The 11,921-nt window shown below is 35.1% G+C and overlaps 1 pseudogene; it reads left to right on the forward strand.

Annotated features, from left to right (window-relative positions):
• The first annotated feature begins 548 nt into the window (after positions 1-548).
• LOC132285901 (G-type lectin S-receptor-like serine/threonine-protein kinase LECRK3) lies at positions 549-3,431 on the forward strand (annotated as a pseudogene).
• The last annotated feature ends 8,490 nt before the right edge of the window (positions 3,432-11,921 follow it).

The following is an 11,921-nucleotide window of genomic DNA, read 5'->3' on the forward strand; positions in this document are numbered from 1 at the left end:
GTTTTCGCTTCCACATTCGGATCCGATATCGGATCATCCTTTCGGTTCATCACTGACGCACTGGCCTAAAAACCAGGGCCGTCACAGTAGTTTTGTTAATTACTCCCCAATCGACAGGTTCCATTGACCAGTCAAAATCGGGAATAATGAAAAGAGTCATTTTTGGGATGTGTTTCCCATTGTAAATCATGTCAAAATTGTTTATTTCTTCCAGATTCCTGTAGAATCTTATCGCAACAACGTTGTCCAGCGGAGTGTTGCTGATCTGATTCTTAACCTTTTTTCGGGCCTTGGCCTCTAAACACTTTTCGTTTATAAGCCTGTAAATATAATTGACACGAAACCCGAGGCTATCGGCACGCTTTACGTGTTCGAGAAAATCTGGATAGCCTTTGATGGCTATTTCATCCCATGGAGAGCAAGAGATCAGTACTCTACACACACAGATATATATATATATATATGCAGGTCTGTTATAAACATTACATATAAATATGTATATCGTATAGTTATGTGCGCATACTTATTTACACACCTGTAAACACATCTATACACGGAAGCCTTCGATCTTGTCTACGCTCCTTCTGAGTGCTTCAAATGCATACTTGTATAAGTTTAGTTGCTCAAATTTCCCATGGTTGATCCTAGTCAATTGTGGAATGTTCAAACTTGCTACAATTCATCATAAGTATTTCCTGAACTGCAAATCGTATGAGTTAATTCTGTGATCATAATTTATAACTAAAAAGAGACTCATTAAAAAAAAAAAAAAAAAAAAAAAAAAAAAAAAAAAAAAAAAAAGAGGCGACCACTTGGGTTCACATTATTAGAGAGAGAGTCTTCCTCACATTGCGCGACTTTTCTTCATAGACTTTTCATTCCACTAAAATAGACTAAGGATTCATTTGAAGTTAGAACACACCCCTGAATTTGTATTAATATTATAGTTTAAAACAAGAAGTTACCTACAACAATTAGCTGCAAAAGAAGAACACAGAAGAAACAGAAAAGAGAAGATGGTAATTGCTATCTTTTTCTTTCTTCTTCTCTCTACTTTGCATACACCATCAGCACAACAAACACATTTCAATATAAGCTTAGGTTCTTCACTAACACCCACCACTACCAACTCCTCTTGGCTATCCCGTTCCGGTCTATACGCCTTCGGCTTCTACAAAGAAGCCGATGGCTATGCTGTTGGCATATTTCTTGCTGGATTTCCTGAAAAGACTATAGTCTGGACAGCCCTCAGAGACAACCCTCAAAGGGTAGTCCCCGGCAATACCACTTTGTTCTTCTCTACCAATGGAATACTCTTGCGGCCAACACAAGGCCAAGACATGTATATAGCAACCCCCCTTAACCAATCTGCTTCTTCGGCTTCCATGCTTGATTCTGGCAATTTTGTCCTCTATAACTCTGATCAACAGATCGTATGGCAGAGCTTTGAGCACCCAACCAACACGCTTTTGCCCGGTCAGCGCCTCTCAAACGGGGCAGATTTGTTCTCTAGTGCTTCGGAATTGACCACTCCAAGGGAATATTTCTTCTCGTGATGCAAGGGGATGGGAACCTTGTGCAGTACGCGGATGACAATCCGCGCACAACTATTATGGCTTACTGGGCGTCTGGAACGGATGGAGAAGGAAACAACGTGACCCTCAATCTTGATGATGATGGTTATCTCTACTTGCGAAATTCAAGCTCTGTCATAAAAAACGTAACAACATATCCTCCTAAAAAAGGAATGATGTATCTGATGAGAATTGATGTGGATGGTATCTTCCGGCTTTATTCACACAGCTTGGATCAGAAAGGCAACTGGTCAGTTCCATGGGAATCTTCAAATGATAAGTGTGACCTAAAGGTCTATGTAGCCTTGATGGGTTTTGTACTACAATGGTTGATCAGGAACCTGAGTGTAAATGTCTTACCGGATTCGATTTTGTTGATCCAGGCAAGTGGAGTTCAGGCTGCGAGAGGAATTTCACAGCACCAAGTTGCAAAGACAATGAAGCGAATGTCGAGTACGCGATGACGCCATTACCTAGCACCTCGTGGGAAGATAATCCATACTTGGTGTTATCATCAGTCCCAACCGCAGAAGATTGTAAAGCAGCCTGCTTGGAGGATTGTAACTGCGAGGCTGCACTATACACGGGTACAGAGTGCAAAAAGCAGAGGCTTCCTATGAGATATGGAAGAAGATCGCTGAGTGACTCAACAGTTGCTTTCATCAAGGTGGGAACATCTAAACGCATCATCAATGGAGTCCCAACCAAGAAAGAGCTACGGTTGGACATTCTGATCGTCAGTATTTTACTTGTTGCTTTGGCCTTTGTTGTGTTGGTGATTTCTGGAATGCTTATATATAGAAAGCGTGTGTGGGCATATAAGAAGATCTCAGAGAAGGGGAATGTTGAATTAGGTGAGGATGTTGCTCCCAGAGCATTCACTTATGCAGAGCTAGAGCAAGTAACAAATGGCTTCAAGGAAGAGTTGGGTAGTGGATCTTTTGGGAAGGTCTATAAAGGTACTATGTCAATGTTGTCAAGTCTGAAAATGGTGGCTGTGAAGAGACTCGAGAAAGTGTTAGCAGAAGGGGAAAGGGAATTTCAAACTGAGATGAAAGTAATAGGGAAAACCCATCACCGGAATCTAGTCCGCCTGCATGGTTACTGCATTGATGGGCCTAACAGGCTTTTGGTATATGAATACATGAGCAATGGGTCACTTGCAGATATACTCTTCACGCCTGAAAATCGGCCGAGTTGGGATGAAAGAATCAGACTTGCTCTGGACATTGCCAGAGGCATTCTTTATCTGCACGAAGAGTGTGAAACCCAGATCATCCATTGTGACATCAAACCTCAAAACATACTCATGGATGAGCACAGGCGTGCCAAAATTTCCGACTTTGGATTGGCAAAGCTCTTAAAGCCCGACGAGACTAGGACCTTTACCGGAATCAGAGGGACAAGGGGTTATGTCGCTCCTGAGTGGCATCGTAAACTGCCTGTGACAGTTAAAGCAGATGTTTACAGCTTTGGAATTGTATTGTTAGAGATCATATGTTGCAGGAGGAGTGTGAATTGGAGCCTTTCAGATGATGAAGCCGTTCTTGAAGAATGGGTTTACGATTGTTTCGAAGCTGGTGAGATGGGTAAACTTTTGTGTGATGAGCAGGTTGACAAGCGAAAATTGGAGAGAATGGTTAAAGTAGGTCTATGGTGCATCCAAGATGAGCCATCGCTCCGCCCTTCAATGAAGAAAGTGTTATTGATGTTGGAAGGAACTGTAGACATCCCAATACCTCCCAATCCTACTTCTTTTTTAAGTGCCATGTAGTGTTTATTTTTGGTTAGTTCCTCTTTGTTTTCCGTTGATCAAGTTTTTGTTGCATTAGTTTCTCTAATTAAAAAATTGTGTCACCACGCTAGCTCAGTTTTTTTAAGTTCGGATTATTCACAAACATATAAAAGGTAATTTTACCATCTATTTCAAGGCGAAAAAAAAAAAAAAAGGGTACAATAGTGGAAGTTCAAAGAATATTCAAATCAACCTTTTTTTCTAATTTCCACACACTTTATCAAAAGTCATGTTTTTGAACCAGTCAAATGTATACGCTGTACCAGTTATTACCCACCCATTTCGGGGTTGGAGAAAAAGTTGAAAAGCCTATCTATCAAATTTCATACCAAATTAGCGCTAATCAAAAGAAGGACATCATCTGTTTGGATGTAAATAATTTTTTTTTTTGGTATTTGGTTATTGTAAATTATTTATAAAAAATATATATATATTACTTATCTCAAACTCAATTTAAACCTTTGTCAAAAATTAAAAATAAAAAAATATTTTACTCGAAAAAGAAAAATCTTATACAAAAATAATATTGTACACGTAGTCTAAATAAAATAAAATTTCCAAGTAAACTTGAAATGGGTACATGAAATCACAACTAATTTTTTATTGGGTTGCTAAAATGTGCAGTAAAATAAAATAAATCACAGCTTTGAGTTCTACTAGAATTGAATTTTACATTTTTTTTCTTCCTACACTTGATAATTATACACTTTTAGGGATGGCAAAATGGATCACAACCTATCAACTCGTCCATATTCACCCGCTTTTTAATAATTTTGGGTAAATCATATTTAAGATGGGTCAAAAATAGTTTGGGTAATTTTTAACCACTTAATTTGAGGGCCAAGATGGGTTGAATACAGTTACTCATATTTCATCCATCATATAATATTTACACAACACACATCTATTCTATATTGTACTAAACTTATTTCTCTTTCTAAAATTCTCTCACTCACGATTAGGGCTGTAAGTTGGGCTGACCAATCCGAATTATACACAAAATAGGTTATGTCCATAACCCAATCGGAATATTTTGGACTGGTCACACTGGTTTCACTGGTCAAATATATGTATATATTTTTTCCCTAAATATGCAAATTATATTTTCCTTTTCCATGTTTTGGGCAGGTCGACGGGTTTCATGGGTTAGTTTTTTTTTACAAATATACAAATTACATTTTCTTTTTCCAAGTTTGTAAATATCAAAATTTTAAAGAAATTTTTATTTTTTAAACATCAATATTTTGGGCGGGTCAGACGGGTTTCATAGGTCAGTCGGGTTTCACAGTTCATTTTCCTTTTAAAACATCAATATTTTGGGTGTGTCGGTCGGGTTTCACAAATTATTATTATTATTTTTCAAGTATACAAATTATATTTTCATTTTCCATGTTTGTAAACATCAAAATTTTTAAGAAAGTTTTATTTTTAAAACATTAATATTTTGGGCGGTTTGGACATGTTTCACGGGTCATTTTTGTTTTGTTTTGTTTTTTTTTTTTTTTTTTTACAAATATAGAAATTACAATTTTCTTTTCCATGTTTTTAAACATCAAAATTTTTAAGAAAATTTTATTTTTTAAACATAAAATTTTTGGGTGGGTCGGGCGGTTTTCACGGGTCAATTTTTTTTTTTTTTTTACAAATATACAAATTACATTTTCCTTTTCCATATTTGTAAACATCAAAATTTTTAAGAAATTTTTAATTTTTAAAAATCAGTATTTTGGATGGGTCGGTCGGTTTTCATGGGTAAATTTTTTTTTTTACAAATATACAAATTAAATTTTCCTTTTCCATGTTTGTAAACATCAAAATTTTTAAGAAAATTTTATTTTTTAAACATCAAAATTTTGGGTGGGTCGGTCGGGTTTCAGGTGTCAATTTTTTTTTTTTTTTTTTTTTTCAAATATACAAATTACATTTTTTTTTTTCCATGTTTGTAAACATCAAAATTAGTAAGAAAATTTTATTTTTTAAACATCAATATTTTGGGCGGGTTTCACGTATCAAAATTTTAAATTTTTTTTTCAAATATGCAAAATACATTTTTTTTTTTTTTTTCATGTTTGTAAACATCAAAATTTTTAAGAAAATTTTAGTTTTAAAACATCAATATTTCTTCTCTTTTTTTCATTTATCTTTCTAAAACGAGTCGATAAATATTACTGAGTTTGAGAATATTTTTTTTATTTGTTATTAAATAAAATTTTAAAATCTTTCCAAAAAAAAATAATTAATGGGTGCACGGATTATAACTGGTTGACCCTGTGTCTTAACCCATGTTTAATCTGCCCATTTTCAACTCAATCCAAACCCGTCTTGACCCGCCCATTTGCCACTCCGAGACACATTATCAGATAAATTAGGACATCTTTAAAATGCTCGAGATATAAATTAGGACATCTTTAAAATGCTCGAGATGGAGATGGATTTCCCCGAGAGATTGACGAGTCTGAAGGAGGTGCTTCTTCGGAAGGTGTCTGACAGACACATTGTAATAAATTCGGAGCCATTTCATGGCCTTGACGTACTCTCCCTCTGTTCTTCATAATGTCACCAATCACGTTCACCCACCTTGCCTCTTCCCGCTGTTTGCCCCCTCCACGGCCTTCCGGTACGCGCCCTTCGCGACCTTTAGCTGAGCACTGTCTTTTGCCATTTTTGGCTGTGAAGAAGATGGATCAGATCCTGGGTTTTGGTTTGGGAATTGGGAGGGTCTCTTTTCTATTTTTCTGGCGGTTTTGTATTTGTGATTTGTTTAAAACACGTAATGAAATACTCGCCAAACGCTTTCATGGGCTTCCCTTTGGACTTCTAGATGTTTGGTCTAGCCCATTGGATAGAACTTGAGACACCTAAACTGATCAATGAATTTAATGTGATGCCTTGTTCTTTTTTTATTTTCAAAAGAAATGATTTAATATCTTTTAGTTTTATAATCAAAACACTAAGAATTACAATGATGAAAATACTTTTTTAATATTTTCAAGTACCATAAAATTTTAAAATTAAAACATTATCATTATTAGTATAAATTAGGTTGTTTAGATTTTTCTAAATTGTGATTTTTTTGTAATAAATAAAATTTATGAAGTGTTCCTATAATAGAAAAAATATATCTTTTTATTATACTTTACTTGGAATGGTTCGGAAAGAACTTTTTTTAAAGTTTTTTTTTACTTTTTTATTATGTAGAATATAATACTATTTAGTATTATTAATATTCAAACTATGATGGTTGTTTAGCCCATTTTCAATAGCCTCGCTAGACGCCCAATCTATCGAGGAAAACCCAAAAACCCGCTGCAACATGCTCGATTAAAGGAAGTCGGCCCACTAGTGCTCACATGCCTGTTCGCTTGCCTTGGCGAGCTGCCCACGATCGCTCTTTTGTTTTTTTAAAATGAAGCCTCAAAAAATAAACATCCCCACAGTAATTACATTTTTCAAAAATAAAGGGGGGCAAGGGTCACTACCTTAAGGGCCTGTATGGGCTGGTCCCTAAATTCCCAAAACTCATATATATATTTTTTTAATTTTTAATTTTCATATTTTTGGCCTACAAAATAAATAAATAAATAAACTATTTTAATTTTTTTTTTCCACCTAAAAATCAGATTTTTTTGTTTTTTTGTTTTTTTTTTTCACTTCCCCTCCCTATTTAAACCTGCCAATTGAGCTATATATATATTTTTTATAAACCCTTCCTACCATCATCCAAACCACATCCAACCCATATATATTCTCCACTCTTCTAAGCTTAATTTATTTATTTATTTTTGTCTATTTTAGCTTTTATTTATATATTCTTTTAATTTCTTGGATCCGAGATCACTATTCTACTACAACTCTCAACTGACCGATGAATTGTTTCCATTTGATGAAAATAATATCAATTTGTTTTCACAATCACAACCCAACAATACTCCATATTATGAGAGTAATGTACCAAAATCCCAAATCCCTTCCCAAAATTATGTTCTTGAGATGCTACAATCAAATAGCGTCGAACCTTCCTCAAGGCAACCGGTTAATAGGGAGTCTAATTGGAAGAGGGACAAAAGTGAGGCTCTATGCAAGGCTTGGTTGGCCATCTCCGATGATGCAGTTACAGGTGCAGACCAAACTAGGGTAAAACTATGGTTTCGAGTGACGGAAAATTATGTGTTTCAACTTGGTCATCCATCTTCCATGGTTCCAAATGGTTTGATAAATTGTTGTTCCATCATGTAGAAAATGATGACCAAATTTTTTGCATGCATGGCTACAATCAATAGGAATCACCCCAGTGGCTAGAACAATGAAGATACGGTTAGTTTTTTACTGTGTAATATTTAAGTCGTATATATTTTAAATATTCAGCTTCTAATTACTTTTACTCCCTTTTTTTTTTTTTTTTTTGTAAATGCTAGTAGCTAAACATATTTTTAAGGACACTATCGCAAAGAATTTACTCTCGATAGCTGTTGGAATATTGTGAAGAATATCAGTAAATGACATGTATATTGTGCCAAACAAGAAGGAAAAAACAACTCAAAACAACAGTTATTAGAGAAGGAGTGCATTCAACAATGATGTAGGTACGCCATCTACTACATGTAGTCCTGCAGCTACACCACCAACTTCAACTACGGTTGAATCTTTACAAAACATTAGCGAAAATGATTCACCTGATGTTGAGGAATGTCAACTGCTTGAACTATTACCCGGAAGAAAAGTGGCATAGTAGCGCCGAGATAAAGGTTCGAATTTGAATTCGGTGCAGAGCTCATTCCTAAATAATTTTAATGATATCAAATTCCGTATTGAGACGGACTCGGATAATCTTACGAATGCAAAAATGATGCGGAAGGCAAGAAAAATGAAGAAAGAAAATACTAAACAGTTGGAGATTCGGGAGAAAAAAAGGAACATGCAACTGGAGATTTAGGAGAGACTATTGAAAAAAGAGAAGGAGATAATGCTAATAGATCCAAAATCGATGCCAACACCAGAAGGGCAATAGTGGGTTCGTATGCGACAAAGGTTGTCATAGCCTACTTAATCCAAGAATGGATATTGTATTGTTTCACTTATTTGTAATTGTTTTTAATCAATGATAATGGATATTGCATTATTTTTTTTTTCTTTTTTGTTATTTTATTCCACAATGTAATATATTGCTTTAGATGAATGTAGTGATAATTCTTAGATGATGAGCAAAATGAGTTATTATATCAGTTAAAAAATATAGTCGTTAGGAATATAGTCGTTAGTAAAAAATAAAATAAATATATTTTTTTAAAAAGTATTTTTAGAGAGCGAAAATTCGAAAAGGCTGTTGTAGCGTCAAAATTTGGAGAGTATAAATTGCCTACGTGACTCTTGAAAAAACTGATGTGATTAATTTAGAAAGCAAATTATATTTTGGAGAGACTGCTGTGGATGGCCTAAGAGATGAATTACTCAAAGATTTGATTCCAGTCTTCTTGATGGGTAACAATTTGCTGTCATTTCTCCTCCCAATAAAAAAAAGAAAAAGAAAAGAGTAAAAAATCACTGTGTTACTATCCAGACAAAGATGAAACTGGTGGACAAAGTGGCTCTCCAAAGTGTAATAAGCATGTAACATTGGCCATTTCAAACTGAGGTGTGCAATACGACCGACTTAAAAAAATTGACATATTGATATGTCTCATTTTTGGAACGTCAAAACGCTAAATGGACCAAAAGAATTTGATGAGCCTCTTTTAACTTGGAAATACCCATTTTTAATTGGAAACTGGCTTAACTATTATAGGGGGAGCTTGTCCCACATTAGATTCGGATGAAAAAATATATGGGCATAAATGGGTGAGTATGCAATACTACCTAATAGTTTATACTTTTGAGTAAATAAGTAAGCATCTACCCGTTGCTGTTGGTATCATAACCAGACCAATCTTTGATTCGATATCACGCCAAGCGCCCAATTTAGATGGCGTTTGGATCTTCACCCCGAATAGGCAGGGTGGCCCGAGCCGCACCTGGAGAGCTTGTTCCAAATCGGATCCAGATAAAAAAATGTATGGGTATAAATGGGTGGGTATGCATCATTACCCAATAATTTAAGCTTTTAAATAAATAGACAAGTGCCCATCTGTTTTACTAACCATCAATACACCCCATATGCTATTTTTTGGTCAAATTTTATTCGAATTTGAAATTATATTTTTCAATTCTACATAAGATTGTCGAATATTTTGAAATTTGTCCCGAGGTCTAAACTAAATGAACTAGGATTATTTTGATTTTTTGCATTTAGTGATTTTGGTGATAGCTATATATATATATATTTTTTCAAACAGACACTAATTTTATGATTGTTTTTAAATTTTCTTATATTGGTAGATATATATATATATATATATATATATATATATATATATTGCAAGGCAAAATTTAACATTCATTAATTAAATTTCAAAATTCTTTTTGTTCATTCGTGGAAGTCAGGCCCCCCTAAAATGGGATAAGCAGGGCCCTCTTTGTCAACTGTTTTGTGTTTTATTTTTTTGCATTGGACAATAACGAAGCAAAACACGAAAACATATTTGGTAATATTTGCTGTGATTTCAATAATACTGAAATGAAAAGCCAAAATTAAAAGTGTCAAATTGGTGTTTCTGGTTGTTTCCGTAGCAAAAACACTGTAACAATCAACAATAAAATTATAATAATAATAAAAATAAAAACTCTTAAATGACCTTTTTAACTAGCAATTTTATTTTTTTGACTTGCAAACATGTTTTCATATTTTTATATTTTAAAAAATCTTATAATAAATATAACATTACAAAAAATACTTTCAAATATTATTAAACACACTTCAGAACAAAAAAAAACATTATTATTTTGGATCAAATCAAAAACATCAAGCACAAACTATTACCAAACAGATCCTAAAAAGTCGAAACTATGCCAAATGACAATGAAATCCTTGCCATACAGCACAAGATTTTCAGCAAATGACAACGAAATACTTGCCATACAGCATATTTTCAGAGTTGAAACAAAGGAAACAGTCCGATTGATTTATCTTCAGTTCAATACCCAAAAATCTTCCTTGACGAGGACTTTACTTTTCACCGCCATTAAATTTCTATCTAGAAAGTAGGAGCAGGTCAAGTAATAAGTCTTTCTGAACCCCCACGGATTCTAGATGACCGTTATTGTAACAATTCACTCTACCACATGGTATGATATTGTCCGCTTCGAGCCTGAGCCCGCACACGATTTTGCTCTTGGGCTTCACCCCAAAAGGCCTCATACCAATTGGAGGTGACACACTTACATATAAGCACTTCACCTTTCCTTTACCCAGGCGATGTGGGATTGTGCACTCGTAGCTCGCCAGTGTGATAGCCTGACAGTGTCTCTCGCCCATTTGTAACGACCCACTCCACCACATGATATGATATTGTCCGCTTTGGGCCTGAGCTCGTACGTTTTGCTCTTTGGCTTCATCCCAAAAGGCCTCACCAGATAAAAGAAATGCACCAATCTTCCTTTTCTGCACCTTAGTGCATCCATCATCTCAAAATACTTTTCCATATCTTCAATCCACTTCTCAGCACTCTCTGATAAATCTAATCATAGGATTCGGCACATGAGGTGCATCCTCTAACTGAACATTGTCATGGTCAACACCATGTGCATCCTCTAACTGAACATTGTCTGATAAATCTAATCATAGGATTCGGCACATGAGGTGCATCCTCTAACTGAACATTGTCATGGTCAACACCATGTGCATCCTCTAACTGAACATTGTCATGGTACCTCCCTGACCTCTTATTTCCAGTAAAGAATGTCAATGCTGATACCAATTGTAATGACCTACTCCACCATATGGTATGATATTGTCCGCTTTGAGCCTGAGCCCGCACGATTTTGCTCTTGCGCTTCACCCTAAAAGGCCTCATACTAATTGGAGGTGACACACTTACATATAAGTATTTTACCTTTCCTCTACCCAGGCGATGTGGGACTGTGCACTCGTAACTCATCAGTGTGATAACTTGACAGTGTCTCTCGCACCCACCCACGACACACCCGCCCACTGAGTTATCACAGTCATTCATTCTGCTTGTTCAAGCTTGTGGCAATTGTAGATGACCGTCAGCATTGTCAAGGAAGGGTGAATTTTGGTTTCATACCATAAATATGTTAGGTGATCATTTTTATAACTATTCATTATAGTATGTTTTAGTTTCAAAATCAAATTAATCCAAATAAATAAAATGATGATGTGTATAATAAATTACGGAGTAATAAATATATCTACACGTCATTATTGATTCCAAGGTACTTCTCTAAAGCGCGTGACGTACTTTCGATTCAGTGTACAAATTTCTTTGTTGACTTACGGATTTTTCTTTCCCAGAGAACACTGCATTAAATAAAAAATACAGTGCAATAACAACATTAATGAATACTACGAACTGCCGGGATGACTACGAATCTATCAATCCTAATTCGATTCCTTACGAACAGAATACTAGCAGAAAATTTTGAATCCATCATGGATT

The sequence above is a fragment of the Cornus florida genome, unplaced genomic scaffold (assembly GCF_030987335.1).
Source record: "Cornus florida cultivar Cherokee Brave unplaced genomic scaffold, ASM3098733v1 CherokeeBrave_3.0.0_Hap2_Chr11, whole genome shotgun sequence".
Taxonomy (NCBI): Eukaryota; Viridiplantae; Streptophyta; class Magnoliopsida; order Cornales; family Cornaceae; genus Cornus; species Cornus florida.